This window comes from Myotis lucifugus, unplaced genomic scaffold (assembly GCF_000147115.1).
Source record: "Myotis lucifugus unplaced genomic scaffold, Myoluc2.0 scaffold_15, whole genome shotgun sequence".
Classification (NCBI taxonomy): domain Eukaryota; kingdom Metazoa; phylum Chordata; class Mammalia; order Chiroptera; family Vespertilionidae; genus Myotis; species Myotis lucifugus.
In genome coordinates this window covers 6,035,059-6,042,936 of record NW_005871063.1, presented here as the reverse complement: position 1 = coordinate 6,042,936, position 7,878 = coordinate 6,035,059, and the positions used below count along the sequence as shown (strand labels likewise).

General features: G+C 40.7%; 1 protein-coding gene across 8 annotated transcripts in view; it reads right to left on the bottom strand.

The window, feature by feature from the left end:
- The window catches only part of UMAD1 (UBAP1-MVB12-associated (UMA) domain containing 1), a 152,821-nt gene that overhangs the window by 36,327 nt on the left and 108,616 nt on the right, over nt 1-7,878 (bottom strand). The window lies entirely within an intron of this gene.

Here is a 7,878-nt window from a genome sequence, read left to right as displayed (position 1 = left end):
AAAAACTACTTGCTGAATGAACACATTTAAAAATTAAAGTCAAATAGACATCACCTGTTCCCCAAAGCTGTGGACAGTGATTGCTGTTAGTATCTGACTGTTAAACACAGGTGTGTAGGGAATTTCTGCTGTTCATTAAATGACAATTTTAAAATGTCATCAGGAAAACTGTATATCCCAAATAATTTACTCTTATCACCCAATGTGTTGCTATGAAAAACTGCTTGCTGCTCCACCAAAGCCAAGTCCTCATTAGTGCTGGTGCTAACTATTGCTATAGATAGAACAGGAAAATGTTTGGGAGACACTGCCATGCTCTTAGGTCTCCGTAGAAAGTGGCATGACTGTATGGTCAATATAATACAATTAGAATGTTACCCTTTACAATAGTGGTCCACCTCTGTGTTTTGAAGGAAAACCACTGATTTTTATCTATCCTAATTAAAAAATATTGTCAGTGACCTCCTAACACATGCAAAATAGAGGTCAAGCTTTTAGATTTGATATTCAGCTCCCAGATGATCCGGACCAATTAACTTCTAGTCACAATTCCCTCTAGGCTGGCCGTGATGCCTGCAGAGTGAGGGTCGGTACCACTGATTGTGCAAGGGCGGAGCAGGAGGAGGAGGAGCCCTGGGAGGCGAGGGTTCAGGGAGGCTTCATGGGCTGAAGGCAGGGTGGAGGGCAAGACAGGTCAGGGGCTATATCCTTTCCTTCCTAGATCAAAGCCTTAGTGGCAAGCCCTCAGCCTTGCACGTGTGAGCATGTGTGTGTACATACAGAGGTCAGCGGGAGGGGTCCCTGGGGGTAGACCTAACTGCTGTGAGCTCAGAACCAGGGGCTCTGGGAAGCCCTAGGCAGAGCTGTGGCCCCGATTCTGACTCAGTGACTTGGCAGTTAAGTGTCTGATTGAGTCCAGTACATCTGAAGTCAGGTTTGAGCCACATGTTAGCTAAGTGACCTGGAGAAGTCATTTCATGTTTCTGAGTGGGAAAAGCTGAATGATATATGTGCATACACTGCACTCAGCACAGTACCTAAGCATAGGAGAAGAGAAATAAATAATTTTTGTTATTACTTCATGTCAGATCCAGAACACCAGAGATCTGGGAACCAGGCTTCTAACCTCATTTATCCTTAACCAACCAACCAGCAACTATCAAAAACCCCTTTGGTTCCTAAAACACTGGGCTGGAAACTCAAAGGAAGAATTCAAGTGAAAATATTATGAACTTGATAACAGGTTTTTGTAGGTTCCCCCCCAAAAAAGATGGCAGTGGTAAATGGCAAAGGAACTCTTGTTCTACCACTTAACAAATGTTTTCATTGATTTGAGAGAGAGAAGGGAGAGGGAGAGAGAGAAACATCCATGTGAGAGCAAAGCATCGACCTGAGTTTTCATGTGTCTTTTTGTCCTGAACTACTAGACTGATGAAACACTTGAGGGTAAAAAGAATTCATTCATCTCCTTGGCACTGAGTACATCATTATGGAAACAGTGGGAATGCTATAAATATTTTCTGAATAGTCTTATAAGACCTTATATCTCATTAAAATAATTGCATCTTAAAGGAAATCCTATTGTAATGTTAACAAATGTAAATAAACTTTTAGTTCTAAATATTTTTTATTTGAATTATAAGTGCAAAAAGAGAACAGATTATTTGCCCTAACTTGAATTGTTGTAAGATTACACATTGCACATCACTGGGCTTTTCCCTTGTCCCTTAGTTATAGCTGTGTGTGTGGCCATGAGCCTCCGTGAGAGCATTTCCCAGCCATCCTTGTTGCTAGAGGGAGCCGATGAGATGTAAGTGAAGGCTGGATAGAGCATTTAGAAAAGTTATTTAAAGTCTTCTCCTGAGGTTGGAGATACAGCAGCCGTGTTGTAACCCACACAATGGAATGTGGCTGGGCTGCGGACAGGAGGGAGACCTTGCCTTTGATGGCAGCATGGATGGACCTGGAGAGGATTGTGCTGGATGGGGTGGACCAGTCGGGGGGAGAGGTGCCATGTGATTTTGCTTATGTGTAAAGTCTAATGAATGGAATAAACTAACAAAATAGAAACAGACTCATAGTTGTCAGAAGGGAGGGGTAAGGAGAGCTGGGTGAAAAAGGTGAAGGGATTAAACAAAACAAAACAAAATGACATACACCAGTATGGTGATTACCAGTATGGGGAATTCGTGCACCAGTGGGGTCCCTTGGCCTGGCCTGTGAGATCAGGCGAAACCGGCTTTCCAACATCCCCTGAGGGGTCCCAGATTGGGAGAGGGCACAGGCCAGGCTGAGGGACCCCAATGGTGCATGGTTGGGGCTGGGAGGGACGTGGGAGATTGGCCAGCCGTGAGGGACCACAGGAGGGCTCCAGGGCATGTCCAGCCCATCTCACTCAGTCCCCATCGGCTGGACCCCAGCAGCAAGCTAACCTATCGGTCACAGTGTTTGCCCCCTGGTGGTCAGTGCACATCATAGTGAGCGGTTGAGCGGCCTTAGCATACCATTAGCATATTACACTTTGATTGGTTGAACAGAAGACCAGATGACCAGACACTTAGCATATTAGGCTTTTATTATATAGGATGTAACCCCAATAAATTCACTAAAAAACAACAATACATATTCCCTTAAGAGCCTCTATCTCCTGACATGCAGCTACAGGGCCCAAAGATAGCATCACAGGCAACTGCTGGGCCAGCCAATATCACAACAGGCAGCGACCTGGCCGAGAGAGGGAAGGGAAATGACAATCTTTCACCTGGAGAGCAATGTTCATTAGGGAAGTCACTTTCAGCTACCTGCCCCCCACAATTACAAAGCACGCAGGTAGTGCATCTTCTCTCTGACTTCCCTTTTTTAAAGATCTTTAATCTGTAATTATGCTGCTAGAGATTTGATACTAAATGGACCAAAAGTAGAGGTGGGCGAGAAACAGAATCCCAACTCTGCCACAGGTGTCCTCGTAGCTTCCAGAATCATTATTGCTGCTTTATGAGAGAGCATTTTCTTTTTTTAAAAGAGAAGTAGGTGAGATGAGAATAGTGTGCCTCTTCCCATCTCCCCCGAAATATGGGGGTAAATGAGGACACATACTTGAAGCACTTGAGCTTCAAGTAATTGCACCTGTGTCACAATAGCTCTGATGCTGGGCTGGGGTAGGATGACCAGCAAACAGCAAGTGCAGGAGGGCCAACCATAGAATTTACCTGACTCGGGAGTTCTTTAAGCTCATAAGAGAGCCGACTTATGGTCATGTTTGCCAGATCCAATATAGATTATTTTTAAGTCTAAATATGACCCAGATATTACATGGGACAAACTTACACTAAAAAATTATCTGCTGTTTATTTGAAGTTCAATTTTAACTGGGCATCCAGTATTTTTTTTTATTTTATTTTTTGCTAAATCTGGCAGACCTAGTTATAGTGGTACCCCTAAGGGGAAAAAGTTGGCTTAATTAATCACCTATTTATCTTATTTATGGAATTTTGATTTCTTGTATGTAATAGGAAATGTTTTAGCTACAAATGAAGGAATTATGAAGCATAACAGTATGAAAATGTGAGCATATGTGACCAGTAAGTTATAAAAACATTCCCAACAATATTAAGAATCTCATCTTTTAAAAACTGTCCCCTGATTATTTTTATTTTTGTGTTAATCATCACCCGTGGATATTTTTCCATTGATTTGTATTTTATTTTGTTTTATTTTTAGAGAGAGTGGAAGGAGGGGGAGAGAAAGAGAAAGACACATCGACTGGTTGCCTCCCACACTGGAGCCAGGGAAAAAGCCTGAAACTGAGATACATGCCTTGACCGGAATCAAACCCCAGACCCTTCAGTCCCAAGGCTGATGCTATATCCACTGAGCCAAACAGGCGAGGGCTAAACTGTGCCCTGTTTAAAACAGGGGTGAGGTAGCACTCCTAATTAATAAGACAGGATATTATTACTACTATCAGAAAGTAAAAATGTTCATTGGCAATTAAGTACTATAAACTCAAAGACAAGTATTTCTAAAAAACACATAGCCCACAAGAATGTACTGTGGGGCCTTGACTTACGAGTGTCCCGACTAACGAGTTTTTCGAGATACGAGCCGTCTCTCGGCCGATTTTTTGCTTTGAGTTGTGAGCTAAAATTCAGGTTACGAGCCAGCTTCAGATACCCCACCGCTAGTTGGCACAGCAAACGTCACAGTGAACACCACAACATCAGTGTCTCACTCGTTCACTTTTTGATTTGACATACGAGTAATTTGAGTTACAAGCTCCGTCACGGAACGAATTAAACTCGTAAGTCAAGGCCCCACTGTAGAGGCAAAACAAACCAACCAACGAAAACATAAAACAACACAACCTTTTCTAAAGGAATAGCATTTAGAAAAATAAAATGTTAAAGCATAGTTTCATGATAAATGACAGAGAAGACAAGCTCTCCCGCCCCCAAAATTTTTTTCATGTTCATGGAGCTCTTACTAAAATGTCCTCAATGAACTGCCGGAAACAGAGGGCCATGTTTGGAATCCAGGGCAAAGGTGAAAAGACCACTGGCCAAACCTGCAGCATTTACACACACTACGGCATTGCACCTATTTTGTATGCACTTTCAGCTCACTTTTATTACTTCCAGACCTCTCTCCTCATCAAGGCGCAGATATAAACAGGGAGCTATTTCTAGGGTAGATAGCAAATGCCCTGTCTGCTGGCGAGATCCAGACCTCCACCTTGCATGCATATCAGCTGGAGAAAAGAGAGCCCTTATTCATCAAATTTAAAAGCGCTCTCATTTCATGCTAATTGTATGGTCCTTTGCATGATATACAAAAGATTGCCTAAGATGAAAGGCTTTAAAAAGAAAACTACCAGTCTGGGAGGGTTTTTTATTTTGGGGGTTTTTTTTTGGAACAAGATTAACTTATCACTTTTTCAGAGAAAGTAAATGACTAATTCAAGTATTACATTTATCTTCACAAAATGACCTTTACAGGTTTTATTATCTAAGTCTATTCAACTGCCGCTCTCTGCTCAACATAATGTGACTTCCTTCTACTTATTTCAGTGCTTTCAGACCCTGTAGGTTGGTATCGAACAGTTCAAACATTAAAGAATTTAAAATAAAGTACACATATATTGTATATGATTTATTTTCACACAAAATATACTTAAACCTCCCTGGGAAAGAGAGGCTGATTATGAATAAATACTTGCTTCCTAGCTCCAACATGTAGATTCTGATTCGGCAGGTTTTGTATAAAAGAACAAAATCAAAAACTCATTTTTGGTTATGAATATTATCTGTAATATAGTGACAAAATATTATTCAAGGGTTGTCAATAAGAAAGGCTATGATAATTTATAACACACCGTAATTTATGGTAGATGGAAACATGAATTGAGTCTTGGAAAACCTGAATTATTTAGATTTATGCTACTATAAGTATCAACTGATTGTTAACCATGTAAGAGCCACCGGGGAAGAGGTGGAAATGAGAGAAGCAGTAGGTGCGGCTCCATCACTTGGGCGGCACAAGCACAAAGCAGCATTTTCCCTCCCAGGATGATCAGCCACTGAATCAGGGTTGGCGAATCCAAAGAACAGCCACTCCGCCTGTAGCCCTTGATGGGAGCCGCGGAACTGGGCTTCCCAGACCTCCAAAAGGACTGACTGTTCAAATATACTGTTAAAAACTAAAGTTTGCATACTGAGGTGCATGTTTTTTAACCTATTAGATCGGCATTGTCCAATAAAAATATAAGGTGAACCACACATGTGATTTTAAATTTTCTGGTAGCTATCGTAAGAAAGTGAAACAAAATAGGTGAAATTAATTTTATATCCTTTTTATTAATGTAGTCTATCCAGAATATTTTCATGGTGACATGTAACCAACAAAAAGTATTGAGATATTTCATAATTTTTGTAAATACCAAGTCTTTGAAACCCACACATCTGAATTCAGACGGGTGACATATCAAGTGTTCAAGAGGTACATGTTAGACAGTACAATCAGAATTTCACAAACTAAAAACCCCTTGTTCTAAATTACTACCTAACATTTTCCTGCGAGACAAATCCCAAGCCACTATGGAGGTTACTTGTTCCTTGTGTTAATGAACACAGTAAAAACACAAGAAGAGCTATACCACTGAAAACAGGGCTTGGATCCTAAGAAGGTCATGCTTAACTTTTATTAATAACAAGTATTTACAGACTAAACTACTTGTCTTCCCTGGGCACACTGCTGATCCTATCTCAAATTTCAGGAGTCTTAGTTTTCCTCTGAGGATTTAGTTATCAGCCACTTCACACAAGATTCAGCGCAATATTCACATCTTTACCACTTGCTATTTGAGTAATAATGTTCCAAAGTAGTAAATTATCTAATTCTTAAATCCAAACTGGTTTATGAGCAATTGGTAAGAATCATAAGTTTCCTCATGAAAAGAGTTCCAAAAAATCAAGAAGAGAATAACTAAAAACAAATTAGTACCAAAAACACACTAAATTCCAGCTAATAAGCTCTTTGGCCCTTAATGACACGACAAAAGACAGCTTAAGGGCTTGCATGCTAAAGTGAAACCCAACAAACCATTTTAAAGAGCTGAGCAGGAATGATCATTAGTAGAAAATAAGGGACAGAGAGGTGCCAGGATTTAATCCTCAAATCTGAATATACAACATTTGAAAGAAAAAAATTTTTCTTTCCTTCTCTCTCAGCACCTGGGAAAAAGAAAGCCCTAAATTGAACCCTCTGCCTGACAGGTCTCAGTAACTCTCATCTGAGCGCAATTCCTAATTTAATCCCTTCAACTGTACTTTGGCATGACTTCCAAGCCATCAATCATAATTTCCTTCCAATTTAAAAAACACACACTAACACTTATTGACTGTCCAGTATATGTCAGGCACTATTAGGTATATTGACATAAATATTACATATTGGCTCATTTAACTCTTACAGGTTAGTACCATTCCCATTTTATTGCAAAAAGACCTGAAGAGGCTGAGAACTTTATCAAAGGCACCAAAGGTACCTGGCAAAGCCAAGATCCGAGCCCTGAGTCTGTCTGCTGACCAAGTTCAAAGTTCACGTTCTGGCCGCCATCCATGCTACTGCAGGGTTCTGTGAATCCACGCGTGTGAGGACTCACTACTCCCAGGACCATGTCTCTCTAAGTTAGGGCCTCCACACTGATATCTAAGATCCAACAGGTAAACCCTCTAAAAAGTATACCGAGAGCATGAAAATGACAAGTGGTGTAGGAGGAGCCCTTGAAGTGGTTGATGTGGCTGGTGGTGTCGAACAGTTCGACACCTGAGGTGCTGCTCGCTGCCTGACAGCAGCTGGGCAGGGCAAGGGTTTGGAAAGGAAGCCCCTTCCACCCTGCCCTCCAGTCTACAAGGACCCTGAAGAAGGCACACTAGATGGGAGGTCAGTGTGTGAGCCCGAGGCACGGGAGAAAGAGGTGGGGTAAGGTGCCCAAGGTCACATATTCTCACAATTAAAAACTTAAGTATAATTTTATCAAAGGTGACTTTTTTAAAGAAAGAGGGGAAAAAACTTATTTATCCCTTAAATTAAAAAGCACATTTTAAGTATAGACTTATTTTATATAAGTACTACAGAAGTATTTATGTAAACATTTTAACTCTTTCCTCTACACAGTGAATTGCTTTCCTCTACACAGTGAATATGAAGCAGCTAACAAGACAATTCACAATAAATTTAAAAATCATGTCAGGAAAAATATGGGGGAAAAATGCATGTCTTTTTGCAATAAAATGGGAATGGTACATGATAAGAGGAAAATAAAGTATGTAGATACATAGTTTATAGGGTCCAAATAATTACTAAAATAGAGCTAATTTA